Source organism: Canis lupus, chromosome 10 (assembly GCF_011100685.1).
Source record: "Canis lupus familiaris isolate Mischka breed German Shepherd chromosome 10, alternate assembly UU_Cfam_GSD_1.0, whole genome shotgun sequence".
NCBI classification, from domain to species: Eukaryota; Metazoa; Chordata; class Mammalia; order Carnivora; family Canidae; genus Canis; species Canis lupus.
Window position 1 is genome coordinate 25,912,391 of NC_049231.1, and position 18,032 is coordinate 25,930,422.

The 18,032-nt window shown below is 39.6% G+C and overlaps 1 protein-coding gene across 4 annotated transcripts in view; it reads right to left on the reverse strand.

Moving 5' to 3' along the window:
• Positions 1-18,032, reverse strand: part of TNRC6B (trinucleotide repeat containing adaptor 6B) — a 243,618-nt gene that overhangs the window by 100,885 nt on the left and 124,701 nt on the right. The gene's annotated exons all lie outside the window — the stretch shown is intronic.

Genomic DNA, 18,032 nt, shown 5'->3' on the forward strand with positions numbered 1-18,032 from the left:
TGGACTCCATCAATACATGTGCAAGAACTTGAGATCCAGATGGGCCAGAGATATAGAGGAAACATTTTGGTCTTCACAAAGCTATGAGGGTGATTATCCAACAGTGTGGCCACCTATGCCTAAATTGAGAAAGAGGTTGTTCACAACCTTGAAGCAATACATGTATCAGATTAATCTTTAAAAAAATGACTGTCTCCTTTTGGAAAATAGACTCCCTCCGCTTCACAGTTTTCAAGCATATCTCTCATCCTACATGAATCTATACATACTCAAAGGTAGCAATGGTTCATTTTCATTCCTTCACTGAGTGCAGGAAAAGCACAATCTGTAAGTAGAATGTCCTAAAAAGAAGACATTTGATTCTTTCAAATGTGAAAGGTAACAAGTGGAAATACTCTTGTTAAAACTCATTAAAAAAAAAAAACTCATAATAGAAAGTTGGTCATTTGTAAAATAGGTCTCCCAGAGGCAAAAAAAAAAAAAAAAAAAGTCATTTGGAGGTTTTAAAAGCCTACTTTGGTTTTTAAAGCAGCATCTGTAGCAGGGTATATAGGAACATAAACATCAAATTAAGTGACTTTAGCTTAACTAAAACAAGTACGAATTCTGTGACTTTCAAAATCAATCAGGCAAACTTTTCAAAACACCACATACGATGTTTCCTAGGCTTATACTATTTGAGACAAAAGTAACTGGACATTTCTTAGTGATTTGCATTAAATGAGTTCTTCAAACTTGGACAAAACTCATCTAACTATTCCAAAATTATTTGAACAGGAACAAATTTCCATATAAAAACAATGTTAACAGACCAACACTTGAGCAGAGAGAAATCTGGAATTAAGCCAAAATTTTATATTTCACATTGCTTAAGGTCCAGCTGTATGCAGGAAGGAACTGCAGACAAGTGTTCCCCACACTCTATTTGGGTTTTTACATCATTCTAACAAATCCACTAAAAGCAAAACTTCATGGCAGAAAGGTCACCAAAGGTTTTTAGAAGTTTCCAAAACTAAGTATGCAAGAATATGTTTAAAGGCAATTTTAAGCCTGCAGTATTTATAAAAATAAAAAACCAATAACCTAAATATTCAGAATAGCTAACGTTCACTGAGTGCTTGCTATGTGCCACACAGAAGTTGTGGGTACCCTGCATGTTTTGTGTTCTGTCGTTCTCAAAATGAGAATACTCTTAGATGGGGACTAGTAACCTCTCCAATCTGCAGATAAGAGACTGTGGTACAAGAAAAGAAAAAGAAAAAGAAAAAGAAAAAAAGAAAAAGCAAAATAAAGAAAAATAAAGAAAGAGAGAGAAGAGAAAGAGACGACAAGAAAAAGAAAAACGAAAACACAACAAATAACAATATTGCTTTATTGTGTGTCACTTTTCATTTCATTTCTCTTCCCTTCATGTCCTCCTCTTCCGCTGTCGCTCTCACTCTCCACCTACCATCATCCTCTCCTCTCATCTCCTCCGATAAATAAGAGAATATATAGCAGAGAGAAAAACAAACAAACTGCGGTACAATAAAGTTGAGTAAGATTGCTCAGTTGCCAGAGGGACACAAATTTAGAGCAGAAGCCCCCACTGCAACACTGCACTGACTCTCAGGACTGGGAGCTTAAAAAAACAACAATACCTGCAAATAACACAACATCATGCAGTTATAATGTGGGGGTGGGGAGTGGGGGGCAAGGACTGTGCCTTCTGATGGATGACCACTGTAGTTTTGAGGAATGCCCGGCACATCATACTCAATATAATCTGCAATATATATTATATACACACCCATATATACATAAGTAGAATGCCTAGAAGAATAAGCATTAGTTTTTAACAGGAAGTAGAACTGAGGGGGAGTGGGGAGGGATTTTAAAATGAGAAATGGGGGAATTATAATTTTATATATTCCTCATGATTTCTTTCTTTCTTTCTTTCTTTCTTTCTTTCTTTCTTTCTTTCTTTCTTTCTTTCTTTCTTTTTTAAGATTTTATCCATTTATTCATGAGAGACACAGAAAGAGAGAGAGAGAGGCAGAGACACAGACAGAGGGAGAAGCAGGCTCCATGCAGGGAGCCTGACGTAGGACTCGATCTCGATCCCGGGACTCCAGGATCATGCCCTGGGCCGAAGGCAGTGCTAAACCGCTGAGCCACCGGGGCTGCCCCACTCCTCATGATTTCAATGTTTGGGCAAGAATATTACTTTCTAAATTATTTTTAAATTCTGAAATGATTTCAAACTTAAAGAAAAGTTGCAAATATGATACAAAGAAAGAACTCTATCTCCCAGAACCACTGAGAGTAAGTTATCAGTCTCATGCTTCATCCTCCCAAATACTTTATTTTTTAAATTCTAAGTAACTACAATACAACTATCAAAAACAGAAAATTAGCACTGATACATTACTGCCATTTAATCTTCAGGCCCCACTCAAGTTTTGCCACCTGCCCCAGCAGTAGTCTTCACAGCAAAAGGATCAGTTAAGAAACACATGGCATTTAGTTGACCTTCCCTTCAGTGTCTTTCAGTTTGAAATGGTTCCTCAGTTTTGCTTGGACTTGGCACTTGTGAAGGTGATCACAGGCCATTTAATTTGTAGAATGTCCCTCAAATTGGGTATGTCTGATGTATCTCATAATTAGATTCAGGTCATGTACCTTGGCACGAGTATCACGGAAGTGATGCTGAATTCTCACTGTGTCCTAACATGTGATACAATTTCAATTTGTCCCATTCTAGTGAGATTGGTTCAGATCACTTGGTTAGGGTGGTGCCTGTCAGACTTCTCCACTGTATTCTTTCTCCTCTTTGTATTCAGTAGGTGTTTTGTGGGAAGGTACTTTGAAAATTTAAATAACTTATTCATTGAACTCTGAATTTATTTATAAGTCCATACATAGGTTTCATTGCAAAGTAGGTGAAATTGTATGAAAACCCTTATTCTTCTTATTCAACAGGTTTTAGTCAATGACTTTGACATCTTAAATGTTGATAATCAAATTATCCCAGATTTGGCCCAGTAGGAGCCCCTTCAAACTGGCTTCTAGATCCTTCTGAAGTGTCTCCATCATTCTATAAAAATGTCTCCTTTGCAGGGATCCCTGGGTAGCTCAGTGGTTTAGTGCCTGCCTTAGGCTCAGGGCGTGATCCTGGAGACCCGGGATGGAGTCCCACATCGGGCTCCCTGCATGGAGCCTGCTGCTCCCTCTCTCTCTCTCTCATGAATAAATAAATAAAATCTTTAAAAAAATAAAAATAAAAATGTCTCCTTTTCTAGCATAAAATATTCCAAATTCAATGTAAACTTTCCTGCTCTAATCCTATTATCAGCCATTCTTCCAATAAGCTAAGGCCCCTTTTACTAGAAAATGGTATTTTGAGGCAAAGTCTGGGCATGTGATTTGCTCATTGCTATTGGGGTATTGCTGCTCCCAGGTACTCTATTCCTCTTTATGGAAAGACCTAAGAAATGTATGTATGCATGTACTACATATAAATACATACATATAGGGGCACCTAGGTGGCTCAGTCGGTTAAGCACCTGACTCTTGATTTCGGCTCAAGTCATGATCTCAGGGTTGTGAAATCAAGTCCCATGCAGGGCTCCACACTCAGTGGGGAGTTTGCTTGGGATTCTTTTTCTCCCATTCCCTCTGCCAGCCCCATGCTTGCTCATACATGTGCTCTCTCACTCTCTCTCAAAATAAAAAAATAAATCTTAAAAGTAAATATATATACATGCATTTTACATCTGTAGTATTTCTATATTTATTAATACTTAATAAAATCCGTGAGTTCACACTAACATTCTGATTCTAATCTATTATCACAAAGTTTATTATAGTTTTCCCCTTTTTAACATCTATAACTCTCTTCTCCAACAGTGAGAATTGTTGGTTCCCATTATCCTTAACACACTTATCTGATCAATCCTTCTGTATTTAACCAATCTCCCAATGCTGCTGCCACTCCAGCTCTACGTGGATACCCTTCTCACCTCTCTTTGGCTCTAATACAACACACCACTCCTTTGTGTGAAGGCTTCTCATCCTACTTGGGCTGTGACACCTTTGGCCAGGGCACCTACCTTCTCGGTCTACCTATACTCCTCATGACTGAATTGTTCAGAAAGGAGATGAGGAAGAGAAAAATATTTTTTAAAATTAAATGTTTAAAAATATATTTTTTAAACAATAGTATCCATTAAACTGGAACTTGTTATAAACCAAACAGCCAAACTGAAGTTCACTTTTGCATCACCTCTGAAGAACAGGTTTGTTAAGTAAATTAATAGTGTAAACAAGCTTGTAACCCAGATGTTTAACCTACTTAAGAAAACTAATTGTTTTCAAGCACTTTAAAATCACTGGGCATGTACTTGCCTTTAATTATTGTCTAATTACAAATGATTTCTATTTTCTTCATTATGGCTTTGATAACTCCTCTATTTGACTACAGTTTTAAGTAGTACTACTTAAACTTGATAAAATTAAACTGCTTTTTAAAATGTCTCTTTATTAATCAGTTTGGCTTTTAAATCAATCATCTAAAATCAGGTTTTTGATCATTCAGTGATTTCTCTTTTTTAGTTAACCTATCATGCTGATCAAAAAGAAAATGCCTTTCACATGAAATTTGCCCCCAAATTTCATGCTCTGTGTGTCATCAGTTCTTGCCCCACTGTCCCTCATTATTTTTATGGATGCACTGCTAAGGGCTCCCCCATAAAGCCATCAGTTCCCATCATTTGAGTCCATACTTTTAACATTCTGCTTTACAAAACAGGGATTCACCCAGATAACAAATTAGCCTGTACTGCATTTCCAAAGGCTCAAGAAGAGAACATGTTCTGGAGTTACAGCACCTAGTGCCTCTATGTTCTTGATGTGGCCTCAGACCAGTTACCAAGCTTTGGGCATGCCATCTTTCTTAAGAGCAAATCATTCTCCACATCAGGTTGTCATGAGAACTAAATTAGGTAATGGGAAGTACTTGCTATATAGCAGGTACTTAAGGAGTAGGAGTTCATGACCCCCATCCCCAATCCCACCCGCAGCCTCACAGAAAAACTTGGTATCATTCAGAGCAGCGTTTTCCAATTTGGTCACACAGAACCTTACAGAGAACTTATAGAAGAACATGGATCATTAACTGCCTTCTTAAATTTTACCTGCCCTATCACTGCCCCTGACCAAAATAAGGGAAACATGAAAAAAATAACAGCAAGAAGAGTTCCATGACCTAAAAATGAGCAACCAACTTAACCCTTACCCAGAAGAATAGTACTGATATTCATGGGGGACAGGGGGAATGAGAAATAAATAGGCTATATTTTTTATTTTGACTTCCAAATAAAGATGCCAACTAGTCCTAAAGACCCCAGTTGATCCCAGCCTAAGGGTTATCTCTGGTTTCTTCCTAACCAGCTCTGTCAATACCAGTGGATAAATATTAAGATTTAATATCTGACAAAAAAAGATCATGTTATTAAAAATCCACTAGAGGTAATAAGCAATTTTCAAAACCACAGATGTTGGGGCACCTGGGTGACTCAGTCCGTTAAGCATATGACTCTTGATTTTGGCTTAGGTCATGATCTCAGGGTCCTGGGATCGAGCCCTGTGTCAGACTCCCCGCTCAGTGGGGCAGTCTGCTTGTCTCTCCCCCTCTAGCAGTCCCTCCACTCATGCTCTCTCACTCTTAAATAAATAAATAAAATCTTAGAAAACAAAACAAAACAAAACCACCACAGGTGTCAATAATGTGATACAACTATGACTAGCCTAGCAATGTGTTTTAAAAAAACCAAAATGACAAAGACAAAAATATGCCAGTCCCCAGAAGTGAACCAAACAGAACCGCAAAGGTCCCAATATGTAAAACATTTCAAACACATGGCTTCAACATAAAACACTAGAATCAGGAGTGATTCTAAAAATTGCCAGCAAATAATATCACATGACCTATTTCTCTGTATGTTCAATGTTTGAAATATCTAAGCTTTTGGCATGTAAAATTATGTGGTTTTGGTGTGTCATTTCTTTTAAAATCATGAAGATTTGTTATATGGAAGAGATGGAAGATATAAGGGCATTTCTTTCAAACTGCCTCAAGAGCAAAGCCAGATATTAAAAGAATGCAAATAAAATGCTGAGGTACTACCAATACCCTGTTGCTTCCACAAGCAACTCCTCCTTCATAGAGAAGGATATAGTGGTCTACACATTTCATTTGCAAAGCCTTTTGCTTCCTAACAGCCTCCAAGCAAAGGTCAAAGAGCCCAAGCTCTGAGTGATATGTCACAGACCTCAGACACAGGTGGAGGACTCAGGGCCAGGGACCTAAACTCCTCACCCAACAGAGGTCCAACTAGTTACCCAGAAGGGCCTATGTAACCTAAAACACGAGGGACTCTCCCTGATAAGAGAACACAGTTCTGTTTGTCAAACTGAGAACTGTAAACTCCTTACCTGCTGCCACACCCCTGCTGACACTACCACTATTTCTGCAACAGGCAACATGGCCAAATTTCCCACTTTGTAAGCACTACACATCAGCCAAGCTTTTCTTCAGTCTCTCTCCATCCCTCAATCTGGTCTGGCTCTCCTCAGTTTAGTGGGGGATGCATAAATGTGCTGCAGCTCGGAGAACTCATAAACCAATAGGCATTTAAAGTCTTCTCTAGGGGATCCCCGGGTGGCTCAGCGGTATAGCGCCTGCCTTTGGCCCAGGGCGCGATCCTGGAGGCCCCAGGATTGAGTCCCACGTCGGGCTCCTGGCATGGAGCCTGCTTCTCCCTCCTCCCGTGTCTCTGCCTCTCTCTCTCTCTCTCTCTCTCTCTAGGTCTATCATAAATAAATAAATCTTAAAAAAAATAAAATAATAAAATAAAGTCTTCTCTAATTGTGAAATCATCTTTGTTTCCTATTAAAGGATGTTTGGGCATGAGCAAGGCAGGTGGAAAAAACTGAGAGTTCTACATAAATATACTGTTCCCTAGAATACAGAACCTTTTTTTTTACAAAGGGAGGCAACAGTTGACTACACCCTTCCATGCTACCCCAAATATTTCTTCCAGGAAGAAGAGTGGCCCAGCAATAACAAAGCAACATGGCCTTGGAGAAGTTTTCATGCCTGGCTTCCCTCTAAGGCAGTAGAACATAGTGCTCAAGCACACACAAATGCAGCAGCCAAGGATGCCCAGGCCACTGTCCTACCTGTGTAACTTTGGGCAAGACAGTCATCCTCTCAGTAGTTAACTCGAAGGGTCTTCATGAAGATTCAACGAGTGAACGTATGCAAGGCTTTTAGAACAGTGTGCCTGATATTCCTTACAGGAAGCACACAGCAAATAATTTTGTTTCCCCTTTGTTTCTTTAATTTTTTTTTTTCTTAAGTAATCTCTACATTCAACATGGAGCTTGAACTTACAACCCTGAGATCAAGAGTCATTGTGCTCCACCGAATATGCCAGCCTCACACTCCTCTTTCCCTTGTAATATGGAAGTTCTCACCTCCTCTAATCATGACCCTCTGGTCATTTGCCGCACCCGTTTTTTATCCTACTCCCAATGGGGCCTGGACTCCCAAACATTCACCAACATCAACCAGCAATCCCCTGAAGACTTCACCCCTGGTTATCCCACACTACCTTTCTAGGCCAATCCTCACTCAGCCTCAGATGAACCCTAACCAACTGCATTCTTCACTTTGACTTACTGGAAAAAGCCTGCAAGGCCAACACTGCAATCACAAATGAAGGATCTTCTCTCTCAGCTGAGCCCTGAAAGCTGGGAGATGTTTCTTTTTGTGATTTTCTTCCTTTTCATTGGTGGTGGAGGTGGGAAGCCTTTTCCAAATGTTTTCTCTGTTTAGGCTCCCTTTATCTGCTCAGACTTCATCTTTTAATTTAGAGAAAGGAGTGATTCCCATTCAGAGGTAAATGTCTCTCAAGGGAACTCTCTCAATATCCTTCTATTTCCAAATTTACTTTTCCCTCTCCAACGCTAACCTGTCATATATGTGGCAAATCTCTTCCCACACTCTCTCTCTCTCTCTCTCTCTCTCTCTCTCTCTCGGACTCTCCCTCCCACGTTCAAGTCAACTAACCGTACCAAATGCCTATGGGTGCCAAGCTCAGTCTGTGGATAAGGACACAGAGCTCATTCTATACTTTCTATCGCTACCTCTCTACTTGCTCCTTCCCCTGAACCTGAATCATCCTTTAGAATGTAATGCCTAGATGGGGAGAGATTTTTATCTATTTTGCTTACTGTTTTATACCTAGAGACTAGTATAGCTATTAAAACACTTGGGACACTCACACTCAATAGGTATTTGTTGAGTTAATCCAAGTCATCCTTGATTCATTTATTCATTCAACAAATGCTCATTGAAAAGCAAAAAAAAACAAAAACAAAAGACAAACAAACAAACAAACACACCTAAATATCGGATTAAAAATAGGCAGAGGACTTGAATAGACATTTTTCCAAAGAAAACATACAAATGGCAAACAGACACAAGATGCTCAACATATCTCACCATCACAAAAATGCAAATCAAAACCACAATGAGGTATCATCTTACATTAGTTAGAATAGCTAGTATCAAAAAGACAAGAAATGACAAGTGTTGGCGAGGATATGGAGGACAGGGAACCCTGGGGAACTGCTGGGAATGTAAACTGGTGCAACCACTGTGGAAAACAGTATGGAGGTTCCTCAAAAAAGTAAAAATAGAAATACTCTACAATCCAGCAATTCCACTACTGGGTATTTTACCCAAAGAAAACAAAACACTAATTTGAAAACATATATATGCACCCCTACATTTATTATATTATTTACTATAAGTAAGATATGGAAGCCACCTAAGTGTCCATTGACAGATGAATGGATAAAGAAGATGTGGTATATACACAAACGTAGACTATTACTCAGCTATAAAAAAAGAATGAGATCTTGGGCATCTGGCTAGCTCAGTCAGTAACACATGTGATTCCTGATCTCAGTGTTCTAAGTTTGAGTCTTGTGCTGGGTACAGAGATTACTTAAAAGTAAAATCTTAAAAAAAAAAAAAAAAAAAAAAAGAATGAGTTCTTGCCATTGGTGGATGGGCCTAGAGGCTCTTATACTAAGTGTATGAGACAGAGAAAGACAAATACCCATTTTACCTATATGTGGAATCCAAAAACAAAACAAAACAAAACCAGAATCATAAATATGGTGAACAAATTGGTTGTGGGGGAGGGGGGGTTGGGAGTTCCCAAAGTAGGTGAAGGAGATTAAGAGGCACAAACTTTCAGTTGTAAAATAAGTAAGTCATGGTATAATGACTGTATAATATACAGCATAGGGAATATAGTCAATAACATTAAAATAATGCTGTATGGTGACAGATGGCAGCTACACAAATCATGGTGAACATAGCATAATGTACAGAATTGTCAAATCAGTATGTTATACACCTAAAACACATTGTATGTCAACCATATTTCTTTTTTTTAAGATTTATTTATTTACGAAACACACAAGAGAGGCAGCGACACACAGGAAGAGAGAGAAGCAGGCTCCCGACAAGGATCCTGATGTGGGACTCAATCCTGGACTCCAGGATCATGTCCTGAGCCAAAGGCAGATGCTCAACCACTGAGCCACCCAGGTGTCCCATGTCAATCACATTTCAATTAAAAAAAAAAAAAGTCCATTGAGCATTTGCTGTATCTCACAGTACTGGGGTTATAGAACTAGTACAACTAGTTTCTGGCCCACAGCTGTTCACTGTATTGACAGAAAAAAAGACCCCCAAACACATGGGGATACCTCCCAATGTTACAATAGGGGCAAACAGGATGACAATGTGCTGAGGCTGCTGGACTCAAGAGAACCCTGAATCTGATGCACTGAGCTCCTCCAGGCCAATCTAACTACCCAAATTCAGGTCTTATCTCTGCTGACTCCTTGATGATTATCCTTTACTTCCCTAAACTCTTTCCTGTCTGGGTTTCTCCTGCAGCACCCTTTTTCCTGTTTTCATCCCACTCTTCTGAACATCTGCTAAGGAAACACTGTCACTCTCATCGCCTAGATGACCATATCTAGAGGTAAACAAACTGATGTCTGGGAAACTTCTCTCTTGAGCTCCAGACCCTTATCTCTACCTGCCCAGCTATATTTAATGCCCAGTAAACACATAAAATATGTCCAAAGCAAAAGTACAGCCTCTCAGATCCCATCCTCATCATACTACGTACTCAACATCTCTCCTCTACCCACTGAACACCCATGCTGACTCATGGCATCACTCATTCACCCAGCCTGGGGCTTACCTACAACTCCTTCCTTTCTGATCTTATCTAATGGATTACACTTCAGAAGTGTCTCCAAAATCTAGTCTTTCCATCTTTATTATCGCTATCTTAATTTACATTTTCTAGTCACCCCTCTTGCCTTGACTGGGAACAATCTCTCCCCCCTCCATCAGATCCTCAACATGGAAATCAAGTGAAGTAAGTTTTTTAAACTGTTTTCTACAAGATGAAATCCAAATTCCTTAGAATACTCAAAGACCAACCAAACCTTCCACTTTCGCTCAGTGTGCCCTTATGTTCTGCTAGTACCTTACCAACTCCCACCCTCGCCCAGTCCCTAACTCCTCCTCTGTTTTATGCTCTCTCCTCTGCCTAAAATGCTGACCAAAAAAACAAACAAAAAAAAAACAAAAAAAAAAAAACTAAAGAAAATGGTAGCTAACACTGACTTCAAGCAATATGCTAAACACTTCAAATGTGTTCCTCATTTAATCCTCATAACTATTCTTTGAGGTAGGTGCTATTATTATACCTTATTTTACCAGTGAGAAAAGCTGAGGCATACAGATAATACTTGCCTAACACTGGGCTGACCTAACTACATGGCTATCTGGACTCCAGAACCTGAGTTCTTAACCCCAACACTATAACGCCCCTCATTCCCTCACCATCCCTTCCACCAAGTGGGTCCTAATTCCCTTTAAGACACAGCTTAAATGTTCCCTCTTTGGTGAGACTTCCCCAGTGCCCTAGGCCTGTCTTCCCATCCTCCAGGGTCTCCGGGCATCATGCTTTTATCTTTATTACAGGCAGCCTCACTGGTTGAGTCCCAAAGATAAGTCAGGTTGTTTTTTATCTTTGTAATTCCCAGCACTATACAGCCTCTGACATAAAGACACTTAGGTAATAAATAAACTCTTCCAAGTGCACAGAACCTGCAGTATGCTCTGCTCAAACTCAAGTCTACCCTACATGTTACTGCTCCCAAATACCCTCCACTGCTAACCCCCCAGTTCTCCCCTTATCCTCACCTACCCCAGGCCTCCTCCATGCTGAAGAGGCAAAGCCCTCCCTGGAGCTGCCACTCCCACAACCAGCTGATAGCATTATCACCACCAAGCAGGCCAGCGAGTTGCTGGCCATGCAGTCCTTGATTACAGAGTAAAGTGCACCTAAGAAGCACTTTCTCTGGCTGAAGAAGACAGAGGCGACGTTTGATGTGGGACCGCCAGATTTAAGGTCTTGGTCATTTAAAATGTGCAAATAGGATGGTGGATATAAAAATGTGCATACTAGGACAAAATGTGCCATGACCATTCTTCATTACTCATAAAGGGCCAACAGCCTGACAAAAACAGAAGTCTCATTATTTATTTCTGTGATCTACCTGCCACTTTTACTTAATCATCATCACTATAAACTTTATTAAATAAGATAAAATTTGCTATAGGTTTTGGTTACTTTAGATTCTACAACTGCTCAGCACTTAATGGAATTAGCTTGTTGGTTTTTTTTTTTTTTCTTGCAGTAAAGTAGAATGGTTACTTGCTTACAGTATATGCAGAGGGAACAAAGTAATTTTTTAAAAAGTATGAGTCAATGAAATCATCACCACTGTAGCCCATAAATAAGAATGAAGGAAGGTAGTCCCAGAACTTGAAGTAAGGTTTATTCCTATGAGTGAGGCTAATAAAAACCAGGAAGTACACAGTTAATTGTAAAACATGCTAGGAGATGGTCTATAATTAGGATGTGGTTCCCAAACGCTGAACTTTAGTACCTGTGCTGATCTATATTTCCTTATGTAATGGTTTTCATAAACCTATCTTCAACTTAATGAGATGTCTCTTATTCCATTCAACTGTTTGTTAAAATGTTTTTTCTTTGAAACAATGGTAACAAACGGTGAGTTTTTTAAAAATGCCTTTACCTGGGAAATTTTAAACTGGTAACTTGTGTTGGATCCCAATATTGCTTTTACAATGTCACAGTTCCCTGGAACTCAAGTCTGGGAACCACCATGTGAGAGTGTCTAAAGGGACTTGGGCCAAATAAAAGCTTGTGTGACTAGGACATAGTTTTAGAAAGGAATAACCAAAATGGAAAGCTAACGATGCATTTCCTCAAACTGCGTCTAAAAAAAACAAAAACAAAAAACCTGGTGCCTTAAGATTTTATATATACACATCACTTAAGATTTCCAATGCACATTAGCATCTTAAAGACTCTAAGTCCGGGATCCCTGGGTGGCGCAGCGGTTTGGCGCCTGCCTTTGGCCCAGGGCGCGATCCTGGAGACCCAGGATCGAATCCCACATCGGGCTCCCGGTGCATGGAGCCTGCTTCTCCCTCTGCCTGTGTCTCTGCCTCTCTCTCTCTCTCTCTGTGACTATCATAAATAAATAAAAATTTAAAAAAAAAAAAAAAAGGCTCTAAGTCCTATAGTGGGCAAAAACCAGTTTAATTCAGAATCAGGAAAGGTTTTGGTTTTGTTTTGTTTGTAGGCAAACTTATTAGTACCCCCCCAAAACAGGGGGAAATCCTGAAATGTATTGAGGTGTGTGTGAAAACAGAATGTGTTAACAGCAGAAATACATCTTTATGAAACCTAGAGAGGGGACAGGAAGTGTCCCCTGCCCCTTCCAAAGATCATATGATAGTGTGTTCTATGGATGGGGCTTATCAAGAAATAATATATAATCTGATAAAAGGGTGTTTCCTACTTAAGTTTCTCTAAAATCTAGAGGAAAACTATATCTCCATTCTTCACTATGGATGGTCAACTCCTTTTTGATCTGAATGGAATGCTCTGGACAGGAAGGAGAACATTTTGGTCATCAAAAATATCCATCTCCCACCCACTGAAGTAACAAATTAACATTTTTTAAAATCCCTTATGAATGTGGCTGGTGTGATAACTGAGTGGACTGATATATTTGACCAGGAAAACTAGAATATGATGTCTCATGCGTGGTTCCCTAAAACTTCTTCCAATCTCAGTGAGACAATTCTTAGTGGATCATTAAATTAAATTAGTGGGTTGGGATCAGTTTTTGTGGTTTGGGGTGTTATTTATTTGTTTTTTTAAGCGTGTATATGTGTGTGGGTTTTTTTTTTTGTTTTTTTTTTTTTTTTTTTTGAGAGAGAGAGTGTGCACAAGTGGGGGAGGGGGGACAGAGAGAGAGGGCAAAAACCTCAAGCAGACTCCCAGCTAAGCACAGCGCCTACAGGGCTAATCTCAGGACTCTGAGATCATGACCTGAGCCAAAATCAAGAGTTGGACATTTAACCAACTGAGTCAACCAGGCACCCCTGGGCTGGTGTTTTTTTTTGTTTTGTTTTGGTTTGGTTTTGGTTTTTAACAAAACAGACTTGAATAGAATATATCAGAATACATTACACATAGTAGCAGAAAGTCAATACTTTTGCTTCTGTGTATACAGTCACATATGTACAAAACCTCAACACAAATGGCATTTTCTAGTATGGAGCCAAACAAGAAGTTTGAAAGTCACTGTTTGAAGTTACTAAATTATCTATCTAATTTCAGCTTATAAATAGGGATTTCTTGGCATAAAAAGAACAACAATTATTTTCTATAAGCAAAGGAGCAAAAGAAACAATGGCATCAAGAGATACAAGATGCTGCTCTGGGTTCCTGGGAGAGAGGAAAGAGGGTTCTTCTGCTAGGTCTCTGGCCTTATTATAGCATTTATTACTTAAACCTACCACTATACAGTCTGGTTTTTACAAAGGCATAAATGGATAACCAAAGTGCCCTTCTAAGAAAACAAAAATGTAAGGGATTAATTTCCATATTGATTAAAAGCAAAACAAAACACAGAACTTTGCAGAAGAGCTGACATTTCAAACTCTTACAGGGCACTTCACAGAAAAATAAGCTCTCCTATGTCCACTGAAATGAAACTGTGCAGCAACCAAAAACCACTGCTTATTCTCCAGTGCAAGCAAGGTTTGATTCCAACTACAATTCAAGATAATTTCTATTTTTACTGGTTATTCCTTAAAAGGTCTAATTAGTAACTACAAAGCAATCTAAATCAATGAGAGGATTAAATAAAAATCTTTGAACCTAGTTTTTATGAACTACTCATATTTAGTAAGTATTACACTAGTCTAGGATGGCAAGAAATACAAAATAAGTGTAACAGTATAAGGTCAAACAGCCTGCAAATCACCAAAGAGAAGTGAAATACGTGCACAAAATAATAAGCCCTTTGGCACTCCTTTTCTCCCTGGTAAACACCTCCACCTACGCCAGGTAGCTGGGACCACTGACTGAAGGCTTCCGAGAACACTCAAATCCTAATTTCATACCTCCCTGCCTGGAGCCACCACCAGCTCACTGACTCCAGAATTGAACAAGGTCATAAAGGGGGCAGGAGTGCTCCCAACTCTCCAACTTAATGTGCTTTTCAATGTAAGTCTCTGCATCTGGCAATTCTGAAAGATGACACAAATCATCATGTTTAAGAACTTCTACCAATGTGGGATCCCTGGGTGGCGCAGCGGTTTGGCGCCTGCCTTTGGCCTAGGGCGCGATCCTGGAGACCCAGGATCAATTCCCACGTCAGGCTCCCGGTACATGGAGCCTGATTCTCTCTGCCTGTGTCTCTGCCTCTCTTTCTCTCTCTGTGACTATCATAAATAAATAAAAAAAATTTAAAAAAAAAAAAAAAAAAAAAGAACTTCTACCAATGTGCCATCCTTTGACTCTAGCCAAAACAATGTTTTAAATTTCCGTTTCAAATTTTGGAATCTGAGGGACGCCTGGGTGGCTCAGCGGTTAAGCATCTGCCTTTGGCTCAGGGCGTGATCCTGGAGTCCTGGAATCAAGTCCCATATCGGGCTCCCTGCAAGGAGCCTGCTTCTCCCTCTGTCTATGTCTCTGCCTCTCTCTCTGTCTCTGTCTCTCATGAATAAATAAATAAAATCTAAGAAAAAAAAATTTTTGGAATCTGTGCACTTGCAGAAAAAATAAAAAGTTCATCTCTTCACAAGCAAAGTTAGGATCTGATCGAATTCTAAAAACTCCACCAGCAGAATCCAACATGTGTTTTAAGAAACACCAGTCCTATGAAATGCTTTGTGATGATAAAAATGCTTTGTGATGCTGTGGCTATTTTCAAAATGCACATTAGCTGTAAGATACCCATTTACTTTGCATAACCCCACTCTGTCCAATATGGTAACCACATATGGCTAGTGTGTACCTGTAATGAGACTGGTGTGACTTGCAGATGGAATTTTCAATTGTATTTTTGTTCAATTAATTTAAAATTTAAAGTTGATACTCATTTCCATTACTGGAAAACTTCTGTATCTTTGGAAAAATTTGGGCATGTGGGTGTACTTTTTTAACTGTAAATTCTATAAAATCTAAATACAGATCAAGTATTTCCAATGAAAATTTCATGTTCAAACTGAAATGTGTTGTAAGCATAAAATACGTACCAGATTTCAAAGACAGTATGACAAAAAAGAATGTCAAACATTTAATTTTTAGGTATTTTAAATTGATTTCATGTTAAATGGATAATATATTGCACATATTAGGTTAAATAAAGTACACATTATTAAAATTATTTTCACCTGTTGCTTTTACTTTTTTAATGTGACTCCTGGAAAATGTAAACTAACACATGACTCACATTCCTTTTTTTTTTTTTTAATTTATTTTATTTAAGCAATCTCTATATCCAACATGGGGCTAGAACTCAGAACCACAAGGTTAAGAGCCGCATGCTCTACTGGCTGGGCCAGCCAGGCACCCCTCACATTCCACTCCTACTGGTTGATGCTCACGAGTCCCAAACCTGTCCCATTGGAACACCTCCCAACACTAGGTTTGGGAATGCTAACGTAACCACATACTGTTCTACCTGCTAACCACTTCTGAGATTGAGAAGGCCTTCCCTCCTCTTCAGCAACAATTCCAAACTATCCTATACAATCACCTTCCTTTTAATCCTTTCCCAGGTCCTCTTTCTCTTCCTGTCCCCAAGGACCTATTCTCAGTTCTCTTTTTCATTCTACACTTTCATGGTGAGCTCATCCACTCACAGCGTCAGCTATCGCGTCTATGTGGATGACTTCCAATCCTTTATCTCCATTTCTGACCTCTTTCTCAAGCTTCAGCTTCATTCACACTACCAGCTGCCTGCTAAACAGCTGCCTCTGGGAGTCCCACAGACTTAAACCCAGGATGATGTCTGACCTGGAGTACATCTTCACTCCTCCTGAAGACTCTTGTCATTCACCTTGAAAACCCAGGGTCCCTGGTCCCTCTTCTAGCCATACCATAGCAATCTTATAATAGACCCTTTCTCATCAGTCCCTTTTTACCACAACTAGCCTGCATGACTCTAAATTATTCCCTAGTCCTCTGGCTCATTTCCATTTAACATTCTCAAAAACCACTTTGATCGCACTGCTAACACATTTTCAACAAGTCCCCTCTGTCTCCCATCCAAACTACTAGCAATCCAAACTACTGAGCAGGTGTCTCAGCTCCCCTATACACCTCTGAACTCCCATCACAATTCTCCCTGGACATAACTAATCCTCCAGCTGGACTGCTCTGCACTCTATACAGTTCTGACCAAACTTTCAGGCTTAGCTCAAATACATGGTCCTCATAAAGCCTTTGATGATCAACCTGACTAAAATTAGTCTTTCTCTTCCCTCAAACTCTTCTGGTATTTTTAATGGCAACCATCATGATAATGGGAGTACATGGGCTTATCTTCTTTATAGAATAGTGTCCCCTTAATAGCACCAACAGTACCTTGCACTGTTTGTTGCCATCTTTGGACAGCTTACCAAAGAAATCAACTTAAAAAGAAAAATGCTGGAGGACTTGGGACTACCTATGATTCTCAAATCTTTATCTCCAGACAGATACTGAATTGCTCCAGACCTTCATCTGATGTCTCATAATTCAGTAACTCCAAATGATGGAGTTAATGATGGCATAATCTCCATGCCATACCTGTCTCCTGAATGGACCCCTACTCAGCAAATGATACCACCATCCCATCAGTAGCCCAGGCCAGATAAAAGAGGCATCACCTTTAATTTCCCCATATTCAGCACTCAGGTTCTGTGAAATCTTCCTAAATGTCTCTGGATTTACCTACTTCTTCCCAACTCTACTGCTAGTTCAGGCCACCATTACCCGGAATGCCTGTAATACTATCTGGTATTATACTCAACTCTCCAGCCATTTCCTACAGTGCAACCAGAGTCATCTTTCCAAAATCCAATCTGAACAGGTGACATTCCTGCTGAAGACTCTTTAATTGTTCTTAAGATCAAGACTTCCAAACATGGCTTACAGACCCTCTGCATCTGGCCAGTGTTTATCTTTACAGCTTCACTTCTCATTTCCCAGATCATCTCTTTCCTTATGTACATCATGCTTCAACTACGTCCAAGTACTATACATACGGTTCTCCGGGTATGCTAATGTACTCTCTCGTCTAGGGCCCTTGCACAAGCTGGTACCTACCTCTATTTGGGTTGGATGTCCCTCCCTTGTAATCATCCGACACTCAGCACTGGCGAGTTTCTTTGCATTTATATTCTAACTTCAGCAATGGGAAAACCTTCACACTTCTGCTAGGCTAGCAATTTATCCCAATATCCAGCATGTAATAGGTACTCAGTAATTATTTGCTGAATGAATGAGTAAACA